This window comes from Rhinoderma darwinii (assembly GCF_050947455.1).
Source record: "Rhinoderma darwinii isolate aRhiDar2 chromosome 3 unlocalized genomic scaffold, aRhiDar2.hap1 SUPER_3_unloc_13, whole genome shotgun sequence".
NCBI lineage: Eukaryota > Metazoa > Chordata > Amphibia > Anura > Rhinodermatidae > Rhinoderma > Rhinoderma darwinii.
The window spans coordinates 460,051-472,160 of NW_027461738.1; the positions used below are offsets into that span (position 1 = coordinate 460,051).

At 38.0% G+C, this 12,110-nt stretch overlaps 8 non-coding genes across 8 annotated transcripts; 4 read left to right on the forward strand and 4 right to left on the reverse strand.

Annotated features, from left to right (window-relative positions):
* Positions 1 to 1,377: 1,377 nt before the first annotated feature.
* TRNAT-AGU (transfer RNA threonine (anticodon AGU)) lies at positions 1,378 to 1,451 on the forward strand. The gene has a single exon. It is a non-coding gene; the product is annotated as a tRNA-Thr (tRNA).
* Positions 1,452 to 2,732: 1,281 nt separating this feature from the next.
* TRNAS-UGA (transfer RNA serine (anticodon UGA)) lies at positions 2,733 to 2,814 on the reverse strand. The gene has a single exon. It is a non-coding gene; the product is annotated as a tRNA-Ser (tRNA).
* Positions 2,815 to 2,937: 123 nt separating this feature from the next.
* Positions 2,938 to 3,011, forward strand: TRNAT-AGU (transfer RNA threonine (anticodon AGU)). Its single transcript has one exon. It is a non-coding gene; the product is annotated as a tRNA-Thr (tRNA).
* Positions 3,012 to 4,290: 1,279 nt separating this feature from the next.
* Positions 4,291 to 4,372, reverse strand: TRNAS-UGA (transfer RNA serine (anticodon UGA)). The gene has a single exon. It is a non-coding gene; the product is annotated as a tRNA-Ser (tRNA).
* A 123-nt stretch (positions 4,373 to 4,495) lies between these two features.
* Positions 4,496 to 4,569, forward strand: TRNAT-AGU (transfer RNA threonine (anticodon AGU)). The gene has a single exon. It is a non-coding gene; the product is annotated as a tRNA-Thr (tRNA).
* A 4,382-nt stretch (positions 4,570 to 8,951) lies between these two features.
* Positions 8,952 to 9,033, reverse strand: TRNAS-UGA (transfer RNA serine (anticodon UGA)). The gene has a single exon. It is a non-coding gene; the product is annotated as a tRNA-Ser (tRNA).
* A 1,477-nt stretch (positions 9,034 to 10,510) lies between these two features.
* Positions 10,511 to 10,592, reverse strand: TRNAS-UGA (transfer RNA serine (anticodon UGA)). The gene has a single exon. It is a non-coding gene; the product is annotated as a tRNA-Ser (tRNA).
* Positions 10,593 to 10,715: 123 nt separating this feature from the next.
* On the forward strand, positions 10,716 to 10,789 carry TRNAT-AGU (transfer RNA threonine (anticodon AGU)). Its single transcript has one exon. It is a non-coding gene; the product is annotated as a tRNA-Thr (tRNA).
* The last annotated feature ends 1,321 nt before the right edge of the window (positions 10,790 to 12,110 follow it).

Genomic DNA, 12,110 nt, shown 5'->3' on the forward strand with positions numbered 1-12,110 from the left:
AATCTATCGGGTTTTTCATTGGTGACAGAGACCCCATGAATGTCATTGAGTTTTCTATAATTAGTACGTTCAATACAAAGTAATTATAGACCAGTAAGCTTAACATCCATTGTGGGAAAAACTTTTGAAGAGCTCTTAAAGGGACTCTGTTACCAGTTTATCAGGTCCCTAACTCCTAACTAGTCTAATAGGTGCTTTGCTGCTGATAACTACAGGGTGATTTGTAGTAAAAAAATGTTTATTATTTGCAAAGTTATGAGCATTTTCTAAATATGTAATTTAGCCTTTATTAGACATCTGGGAGGTAACAGCAGCAATTCTCCTGAGGTGGAGCTGACTCTCAGCATCTGATGCTGTCCTATCAGCATGAAGCTGCTTCACACACATTGTGAAACTCAAGCTACAGGGAAGGGGGATCAATTCAAACAGCCATATATCGGGCTGTGGGCCACCTAAAAAAGCAGATTTGGTGGCATTTGAAAGACTGGATTCTACTCTTTCATAAGACACCAAAATCACAGTTCTAGATGTGACAGAACCGAAGATATCACCTGTTGAAAACACAGTCGGGAATGGACGCAGTGTACTATATGATCACACTGTGTTGCTGGACAGGGAAGGGGGAGAAGTTGTATGCTGATTGGACAGCATCATACAGAAAACATTAGCTGCCCAGAGTAAAAAGGAGTCATCTCCTATTTGGCTATTAGAGCTACATTAGTATATATAAATAAATGCTCATAACTTTGCAAATAAACGTTTTTTTAAAAAAAAAACAAATCACACTGTAGTTATCAGCATCATAGCGCCTATTAGGCTAGTTAGGAAATTGGGAATTGATAAACTGGTGACAGAGTCCATTTAAGGGACTATATACAGGAGTATGTGACAGAAAATAGTATTATAATTGACAGCAAGCAGAGATTTACTAAGGACAGAAGTTGTCCAACCAACCTGATTTGTTTTTATCAAGAGGAAAATAAAAGTCTGGACAAATGGGATGCTGTAGTTATAGTGATTTATACTCTAAATATTGCTCGCTTTTCAGAGTTGTAAGCCAGGGGCACAGCTGGAACCACTATTATTAATGTAATTAATCAGTGACAAAGAGGATGAAATTGAAATAACTCTTTCCATAGGTGACAAACTTTAATATGTTTCTGGAAGTTCTCTTCTTAAAATAGAACGTTGTGAACAGGACTTGAACCTGAGTGGATTTCAAATCCAACGCCTTAACCACTCGGCCATCACAACTTATGTACCCTGACTGTTAAGACTTCTGGCAACTACACCTAAGGGGCTAGCCTAAAATATGAGATCAGTCTTTTGCTCTGAACTGAGCTGTGTGGTAGGACACCGTGAAAAGAAAAGTGCTTTGGTGCTGTGGCTTAGTTGGTTAAAGCGCCTGTCTAGTAAACAGGAGATCCTGAGTTCAAATCTCAGCAGTGCCTTGCTATTTGTTGCTTTAGTTTATTCACTTGTTTATTATTTAAGTTTACATAACTAAAGTATATGATGAATCAAATTCTTTATAGGCGATTAAAAATCTATCGGGTTTTTCATTGGTGACAGAGACCCCATGAATGTCATTGAGTTTTCTATAAGTAGTAAGTTCAATACAAAGTAATTATAGACCAGTAAGCTTAACATCCATTGTGGGAAAAACTTTTGAAGAGCTCTTAAAGGGACTCTGTTACCAGTTTATCAGGTCCCTAACTCCTAACTAGTCTAATAGGTGCTTTGCTGCTGATAACTACAGGGTGATTTGTAGTAAAAAAATGTTTATTATTTGCAAAGTTATGAGCATTTTCTAAATATGTAATTTAGCCTTTATTAGACATCTGGGAGGTAACAGCAGCAATTCTCCTGAGGTGGAGCTGACTCTCAGCATCTGATGCTGTCCTATCAGCATGAAGCTGCTTCACACACATTGTGAAACTCAAGCTACAGGGAAGGGGGATCAATTCAAACAGCCATATCTCGGGCTGTGGGCCACCTAAAAAAGCAGATTTGGTGGCATTTGAAAGACTGGATTCTACTCTTTCATAAGACACCAAAATCACAGTTCTAGCTGTGACAGAACCGAAGATATCACCTGTTGAAAACACAGTCGGGAATGGACGCAGTGTACTATATGATCACACTGTGTTGCTGGACAGGGAAGGGGGAGAAGTTGTATGCTGATTGGACAGCGTCATACAGAAAACATTAGCTGCCCAGAGTAAAAAGGAGTCATCTCCTATTTGGCTATTAGAGCTACATTAGTATATATAAATAAATGCTCATAACTTTGCAAATAAACGTTTTTTTAAAAAAAAAAAACAAATCACACTGTAGTTATCAGCATCATAGCGCCTATTAGGCTAGTTAGGAAATTGGGAATTGATAAACTGGTGACAGAGTCCATTTAAGGGACTATATACAGGAGTATGTGACAGAAAATAGTATTATAATTGACAGCAAGCAGAGATTTACTAAGGACAGAAGTTGTCCAACCAACCTGATTTGTTTTTATCAAGAGGAAAATAAAAGTCTGGACAAATGGGATGCTGTAGTTATAGTGATTTATACTCTAAATATTGCTCGCTTTTCAGAGTTGTAAGCCAGGGGCACAGCTGGAACCACTATTATTAATGTAATTAATCAGTGATAAAGAGGATGGAATTAAAATAACTCTTTCTATAGGTGACAAACTTTAATATGTTTCTGGAAGTTCTCTTCTTAAAATAGAACGTTGTGAACAGGACTTGAACCTGTGCAGGGAGACCCCATTGGATTTCAAATCCAACGCCTTAACCACTCGGCCATCACAACTTATGTACCTTGACTGTTAAGACTTCTGGCAACTACACCTAAGGGGCTAGCCTAAAATATGAGATCAGTCTTTTGCTCTGAACTGAGCTGTGTGGTAGGACACCGTGAGAAGAAAAGTGCTTTGGTGCTGTGGCTTAGTTGGTTAAAGCACCTGTCTAGTAAACAGGAGATCCTGAGTTCAAATCTCAGCAGTGCCTTGCTAATTGTTGCTTTAGTTTATTCACTTTTTTATTATTTAAGTTTACTTAACTAAAGTATATGATGAATCAAATTCTTTATAGGCGATTAAAAATCTATCGGGTTTTTCATTGGTGACAGAGACCCCATGAATGTCATTGAGTTTTCTATAATTAGTACGTTCAATACAAAGTAATTATAGACCAGTAAGCTTAACATCCATTGTGGGAAAAACTTTTGAAGAGCTCTTAAAGGGACTCTGTTACCAGTTTATCAGGTCCCTAACTCCTAACTAGTCTAATAGGTGCTTTGCTGCTGATAACTACAGGGTGATTTGTAGTAAAAAAATGTTTATTATTTGCAAAGTTATGAGCATTTTCTAAATATGTAATTTAGCCTTTATTAGACATCTGGGAGGTAACAGCAGCAATTCTCCTGAGGTGGAGCTGACTCTCAGCATCTGATGCTGTCCTATCAGCATGAAGCTGCTTCACACACATTGTGAAACTCAAGCTACAGGGAAGGGGGATCAATTCAAACAGCCATATATCGGGCTGTGGGCCACCTAAAAAAGCAGATTTGGTGGCATTTGAAAGACTGGATTCTACTCTTTCATAAGACACCAAAATCACAGTTCTAGATGTGACAGAACCGAAGATATCACCTGTTGAAAACACAGTCGGGAATGGACGCAGTGTACTATATGATCACACTGTGTTGCTGGACAGGGAAGGGGGAGAAGTTGTATGCTGATTGGACAGCATCATACAGAAAACATTAGCTGCCCAGAGTAAAAAGGAGTCATCTCCTATTTGGCTATTAGAGCTACATTAGTATATATAAATAAATGCTCATAACTTTGCAAATAAACGTTTTTTTAAAAAAAAAACAAATCACACTGTAGTTATCAGCATCATAGCGCCTATTAGGCTAGTTAGGAAATTGGGAATTGATAAACTGGTGACAGAGTCCATTTAAGGGACTATATACAGGAGTATGTGACAGAAAATAGTATTATAATTGACAGCAAGCAGAGATTTACTAAGGACAGAAGTTGTCCAACCAACCTGATTTGTTTTTATCAAGAGGAAAATAAAAGTCTGGACAAATGGGATGCTGTAGTTATAGTGATTTATACTCTAAATATTGCTCGCTTTTCAGAGTTGTAAGCCAGGGGCACAGCTGGAACCACTATTATTAATGTAATTAATCAGTGATAAAGAGGATGGAATTAAAATAACTCTTTCTATAGGTGACAAACTTTAATATGTTTCTGGAAGTTCTCTTCTTAAAATAGAACGTTGTGAACAGGACTTGAACCTGTGCAGGGAGACCCCATTGGATTTCAAATCCAACGCCTTAACCACTCGGCCATCACAACTTATGTACCTTGACTGTTAAGACTTCTGGCAACTACACCTAAGGGGCTAGCCTAAAATATGAGATCAGTCTTTTGCTCTGAACTGAGCTGTGTGGTAGGACACCGTGAGAAGAAAAGTGCTTTGGTGCTGTGGCTTAGTTGGTTAAAGCACCTGTCTAGTAAACAGGAGATCCTGAGTTCAAATCTCAGCAGTGCCTTGCTAATTGTTGCTTTAGTTTATTCACTTTTTTATTATTTAAGTTTACTTAACTAAAGTATATGATGAATCAAATTCTTTATAGGCGATTAAAAATCTATCGGGTTTTTCATTGGTGACAGAGACCCCATGAATGTCATTGAGTTTTCTATAATTAGTACGTTCAATACAAAGTAATTATAGACCAGTAAGCTTAACATCCATTGTGGGAAAAACTTTTGAAGAGCTCTTAAAGGGACTCTGTTACCAGTTTATCAGGTCCCTAACTCCTAACTAGTCTAATAGGTGCTTTGCTGCTGATAACTACAGGGTGATTTGTAGTAAAAAAATGTTTATTATTTGCAAAGTTATGAGCATTTTCTAAATATGTAATTTAGCCTTTATTAGACATCTGGGAGGTAACAGCAGCAATTCTCCTGAGGTGGAGCTGACTCTCAGCATCTGATGCTGTCCTATCAGCATGAAGCTGCTTCACACACATTGTGAAACTCAAGCTACAGGGAAGGGGGATCAATTCAAACAGCCATATCTCGGGCTGTGGGCCACCTAAAAAAGCAGATTTGGTGGCATTTGAAAGACTGGATTCTACTCTTTCATATGACACCAAAATCACAGTTCTAGCTGTGACAGAACCGAAGATATCACCTGTTGAAAACACAGTCGGGAATGGACGCAGTGTACTATATGATCACACTGTGTTGCTGGACAGGGAAGGGGGAGAAGTTGTATGCTGATTGGACAGCGTCATACAGAAAACATTAGCTGCCCAGAGTAAAAAGGAGTCATCTCCTATTTGGCTATTAGAGCTACATTAGTATATATAAATAAATGCTCATAACTTTGCAAATAAACGTTTTTAAAACAAAAAACAACAAATCACACTGTAGTTATCAGCATCATAGCGCCTATTAGGCTAGTTAGGAAATTGGGAATTGATAAACTGGTGACAGAGTCCATTTAAGGGACTATATACAGGAGTATTTGACAGAAAATAGTATTATAATTGACAGCAAGCAGAGATTTACTAAGGGCAGAAGTTGTCCAACCAACCTGATTTGTATTTATCAAGAGAAAAATAAAAGTCTGGACAAATGGGATGCTGTAGTTATAGTGATTTATACTCTAAATATTGCTCGCTTTTCAGAGTTGTAAGCCAGGGGCACAGCTGGAACCACTATTATTAATGTAATTAATCAGTGACAAAGAGGATGAAATTGAAATAACTCTTTCCATAGGTGACAAACTTTAATATGTTTCTGGAAGTTCTCTTCTTAAAATAGAACGTTGTGAACAGGACTTGAACCTGAGTGGATTTCAAATCCAACGCCTTAACCACTCGGCCATCACAACTTATGTACCCTGACTGTTAAGACTTCTGGCAACTACACCTAAGGGGCTAGCCTAAAATATGAGATCAGTCTTTTGCTCTGAACTGAGCTGTGTGGTAGGACACCGTGAGAAGAAAAGTGCTTTGGTGCTGTGGCTTAGTTGGTTAAAGTGCCTGTCTAGTAAACAGGAGATCCTGAGTTCAAAACTCAGCAGTGCCTTGCTATCAGTTGCTTTAGTTTATTCACTTGCTTATTATTTAAGTTTACATAACTAAAGTATATGATTAATCAAATTATTTATAGGCGATTAAAAATCTATCGGGTTTTTCATTGGTGACAGAGACCCCATGAATGTCATTGAGTTTTCTATAATTAGTACGTTCAATACAAAGTAATTATAGACCAGTAAGCTTAACATCCATTGTGGGAAAAACTTTTGAAGAGCTCTTAAAGGGACTCTGTTACCAGTTTATCAGGTCCCTAACTCCTAACTAGTCTAATAGGTGCTTTGCTGCTGATAACTACAGGGTGATTTGTAGTAAAAAAATGTTTATTATTTGCAAAGTTATGAGCATTTTCTAAATATGTAATTTAGCCTTTATTAGACATCTGGGAGGTAACAGCAGCAATTCTCCTGAGGTGGAGCTGACTCTCAGCATCTGATGCTGTCCTATCAGCATGAAGCTGCTTCACACACATTGTGAAACTCAAGCTACAGGGAAGGGGGATCAATTCAAACAGCCATATCTCGGGCTGTGGGCCACCTAAAAAAGCAGATTTGGTGGCATTTGAAAGACTGGATTCTACTCTTTCATATGACACCAAAATCACAGTTCTAGCTGTGACAGAACCGAAGATATCACCTGTTGAAAACACAGTCGGGAATGGACGCAGTGTACTATATGATCACACTGTGTTGCTGGACAGGGAAGGGGGAGAAGTTGTATGCTGATTGGACAGCGTCATACAGAAAACATTAGCTGCCCAGAGTAAAAAGGAGTCATCTCCTATTTGGCTATTAGAGCTACATTAGTATATATAAATAAATGCTCATAACTTTGCAAATAAACGTTTTTAAAACAAAAAACAACAAATCACACTGTAGTTATCAGCATCATAGCGCCTATTAGGCTAGTTAGGAAATTGGGAATTGATAAACTGGTGACAGAGTCCATTTAAGGGACTATATACAGGAGTATTTGACAGAAAATAGTATTATAATTGACAGCAAGCAGAGATTTACTAAGGGCAGAAGTTGTCCAACCAACCTGATTTGTATTTATCAAGAGAAAAATAAAAGTCTGGACAAATGGGATGCTGTAGTTATAGTGATTTATACTCTAAATATTGCTCGCTTTTCAGAGTTGTAAGCCAGGGGCACAGCTGGAACCACTATTATTAATGTAATTAATCAGTGACAAAGAGGATGAAATTGAAATAACTCTTTCCATAGGTGACAAACTTTAATATGTTTCTGGAAGTTCTCTTCTTAACATAGAACGTTGTGAACAGGACTTGAACCTGAGTGGATTTCAAATCCAACGCCTTAACCACTCGGCCATCACAACTTATGTACCCTGACTGTTAAGACTTCTGGCAACTACACCTAAGGGGCTAGCCTAAAATATGAGATCAGTCTTTTGCTCTGAACTGAGCTGTGTGGTAGGACACCGTGAGAAGAAAAGTGCTTTGGTGCTGTGGCTTAGTTGGTTAAAGTGCCTGTCTAGTAAACAGGAGATCCTGAGTTCAAAACTCAGCAGTGCCTTGCTATCAGTTGCTTTAGTTTATTCACTTGCTTATTATTTAAGTTTACATAACTAAAGTATATGATTAATCAAATTATTTATAGGCGATTAAAAATCTATCGGGTTTTTCATTGGTGACAGAGACCCCATGAATGTCATTGAGTTTTCTATAATTAGTACGTTCAATACAAAGTAATTATAGACCAGTAAGCTTAACATCCATTGTGGGAAAAACTTTTGAAGAGCTCTTAAAGGGACTCTGTTACCAGTTTATCAGGTCCCTAACTCCTAACTAGTCTAATAGGTGCTTTGCTGCTGATAACTACAGGGTGATTTGTAGTAAAAAAATGTTTATTATTTGCAAAGTTATGAGCATTTTCTAAATATGTAATTTAGCCTTTATTAGACATCTGGGAGGTAACAGCAGCATTTCTCCTGAGGTGGAGCTGACTCTCAGCATCTGATGCTGTCCTATCAGCATGAAGCTGCTTCACACACATTGTGAAACTCAAGCTACAGGGAAGGGGGATCAATTCAAACAGCCATATCTCGGGCTGTGGGCCACCTAAAAAAGCAGATTTGGTGGCATTTGAAAGACTGGATTCTACTCTTTCATATGACACCAAAATCACAGTTCTAGCTGTGACAGAACCGAAGATATCACCTGTTGAAACACAGTCGGGAATGGACGCAGTGTACTATATGATCACACTGTGTTGCTGGACAGGGAAGGGGGAGAAGTTGTATGCTGATTGGACAGCGTCATACAGAAAACATTAGCTGCCCAGAGTAAAAAGGAGTCATCTCCTATTTGGCTATTAGAGCTACATTAGTATATATAAATAAATGCTCATAACTTTGCAAATAAACGTTTTTAAAACAAAAAAACAACAAATCACACTGTTGTTATCAGCATCAGAGCACCTATTAGGCTAGTTAGGAAATTGGGAATTGATAAACTGGTGACAGAGTCCATTTAAGGGAATGAATTTACTAAGGGCAGGAGTATGTGACAGAAAATAGTATTATAATTGACAGCAAGCAGAGATTTACTAAGGGCAGAAGTTGTCCAACCAACCTGATTTGTATTTATCAAGAGAAAAATAAAAGTCTGGACAAATGGGATGCTGTAGTTATAGTGATTTATACTCTAAATATTGCTCGCTTTTCAGAGTTGTAAGCCAGGGGCACAGCTGGAACCACTATTATTAATGTAATTAATCAGTGACAAAGAGGATGGAATTAAAATAACTCTTTCTATAGGTGACAAACTTTAATATGTTTCTGGAAGTTCTCTTCTTAAACTAGACCGTTGTGAACAGGACTTGAACCTGTGCAGGGAGACCCCATTGGATTTCAAATCCAACGCCTTAACCACTCGGCCATCACAACTTATGTACCCTGACTGTTAAGACTTCTGGCAACTACACCTAAGGGGCTAGCCTAAAATATGAGATCAGTCTTTTGCTCTGAACTGAGCTGTGTGGTAGAACACCGTGAGAAGAAAAGTGCTTTGGTGCTGTGGCTTAGTTGGTTAAAGCGCCTGTCTAGTAAACAGGAGCTCCTGAGTTCAAATCTCAGCAGTGCCTTGCTATTTGTTGCTTTAGTTTATTCACTTTTTTATTATTTAAGTTTACATAACTAAAGTATATGATGAATCAAATTCTTTATAGGCGATTAAAAATCTATCGGGTTTTTCATTGGTGACAGAGACCCCATGAATGTCATTGAGTTTTCTATAAGTAGTAAGTTCAATACAAAGTAATTATAGACCAGTAAGCTTAACATCCATTGTGGGAAAAACTTTTGAAGAGCTCTTAAAGGGACTATGTTACCAGTTTATCAGGTCCCTAACTCCTAACTAGTCTAATAGGTGCTTTGCTGCTGATAACTACAGGGTTATTTGTAGTAAAAAAATGTTTATTATTTGCAAAGTTATGAGCATTTTCTAAATATGTAATTTAGCCTTTATTAGACATCTGGGAGGTAACAGCAGCAATTCTCCTGAGGTGGAGCTGACTCTCAGCATCTGATGCTGTCCTATCAGCATGAAGCTGCTTCACACACATTGTGAAACTCAAGCTACAGGGAAGGGGGATCAATTCAAACAGCCATATCTAGGGCTGTGGGCCACCTAAAAAAGCAGATTTGGTGGCATTTGAAAGACTGGATTCTACTCTTTCATATGACACCAAAATAACAGTTCTAGCTGTGACAGAACCGAAGATATCACCTGTTGAAAACACAGTCGGGAATGGACGCAGTGTACTATATGATCACACTGTGTTGCTGGACAGGGAAGGGGGAGAAGTTGTATGCTGATTGGACAGCGTCATACAGAAAACATTAGCTGCCCAGAGTAAAAAGGAGTCATCTCCTATTTGGCTATTAGAGCTACATTAGTATATATAAATAAATGCTCATAACTTTGCAAATAAACGTTTTTTTAAAAAAAACAACAAATCACGCTGTAGTTATCAGCATCATAGCGCCTATTAGGCTAGTTAGGAAATTGGGAATTGATAAACTGGTGACAGAGTCCATTTAAGGGACTATATACAGCAGTATGTGACAGAAAATAGTATTATAATTGACAGCAAGCAGAGATTTACTAAGGACAGAAGTTGTCCAACCAACCTGATTTGTTTTTATCAAGAGGAAAATAAAAGTCTGGACAAATGGGATGCTGAAGTTATAGTGATTTATACTCTAAATATTGCTCGCTTTTCAGAGTTGTAAGCCAGGGGCACAGCTGGAACCACTATTATTAATGTAATTAATCAGTGATAAAGAGGATGGAATTAAAATAACTCTTTCTATAGGTGACAAACTTTAATATGTTTCTGGAAGTTCTCTTCTTAAAATAGAACGTTGTGAACAGGACTTGAACCTGTGCAGGGAGACCCCATTGGATTTCAAATCCAACGCCTTAACCACTCGGCCATCACAACTTATGTACCCTGACTGTTAAGACTTCTGGCAACTACACCTAAGGGGCTAGCCTAAAATATGAGATCAGTCTTTTGCTCTGAACTGAGCTGTGTGGTAGAACACCGTGAGAAGAAAAGTGCCTTGGTGCTGTGGCTTAGTTGGTTAAAGCGCCTGTCTAGTAAACAGGAGATCCTGAGTTCAAATCTCAGCAGTGCCTTGCTATTTGTTGCTTTAGTTTATTCACTTTTTTATTATTTAAGTTTACATAACTAAAGTATATGATGAATCAAATTCTTTATAGGCGATTAAAAATCTATCGGGTTTTTCATTGGTGACAGAGACCCCATGAATGTCATTGAGTTTTCTATAAGTAGTAAGTTCAATACAAAGTAATTATAGACCAGTAAGCTTAACATCCATTGTGGGAAAAACTTTTGAAGAGCTCTTAAAGGGACTATGTTACCAGTTTATCAGGTCCCTAACTCCTAACTAGTCTAATAGGTGCTTTGCTGCTGATAACTACAGGGTTATTTGTAGTAAAAAAATGTTTATTATTTGCAAAGTTATGAGCATTTTCTAAATATGTAATTTAGCCTTTATTAGACATCTGGGAGGTAACAGCAGCAATTCTCCTGAGGTGGAGCTGACTCTCAGCATCTGATGCTGTCCTATCAGCATGAAGCTGCTTCACACACATTGTGAAACTCAAGCTACAGGGAAGGGGGATCAATTCAAACAGCCATATCTAGGGCTGTGGGCCACCTAAAAAAGCAGATTTGGTGGCATTTGAAAGACTGGATTCTACTCTTTCATATGACACCAAAATAACAGTTCTAGCTGTGACAGAACCGAAGATATCACCTGTTGAAAACACAGTCGGGAATGGACGCAGTGTACTATATGATCACACTGTGTTGCTGGACAGGGAAGGGGGAGAAGTTGTATGCTGATTGGACAGCGTCATACAGAAAACATTAGCTGCCCAGAGTAAAAAGGAGTCATCTCCTATTTGGCTATTAGAGCTACATTAGTATATATAAATAAATGCTCATAACTTTGCAAATAAACGTTTTTTTAAAAAAAAAACAAATCACACTGTAGTTATCAGCATCATAGCGCCTATTAGGCTAGTTAGGAAATTGGGAATTGATAAACTGGTGACAGAGTCCATTTAAGGGACTATATACAGGAGTATGTGACAGAAAATAGTATTATAATTGACAGCAAGCAGAGATTTACTAAGGACAGAAGTTGTCCAACCAACCTGATTTGTTTTTATCAAGAGGAAAATAAAAGTCTGGACAAATGGGATGCTGTAGTTATAGTGATTTATACTCTAAATATTGCTCGCTTTTCAGAGTTGTAAGCCAGGGGCACAGCTGGAACCACTATTATTAATGTAATTAATCAGTGATAAAGAGGATGGAATTAAAATAACTCTTTCTATAGGTGACAAACTTTAATATGTTTCTGGAAGTTCTCTTCTTAAAATAGAACGTTGTGAACAGGACTTGAACCTGTGCAGGGAGACCCCATTG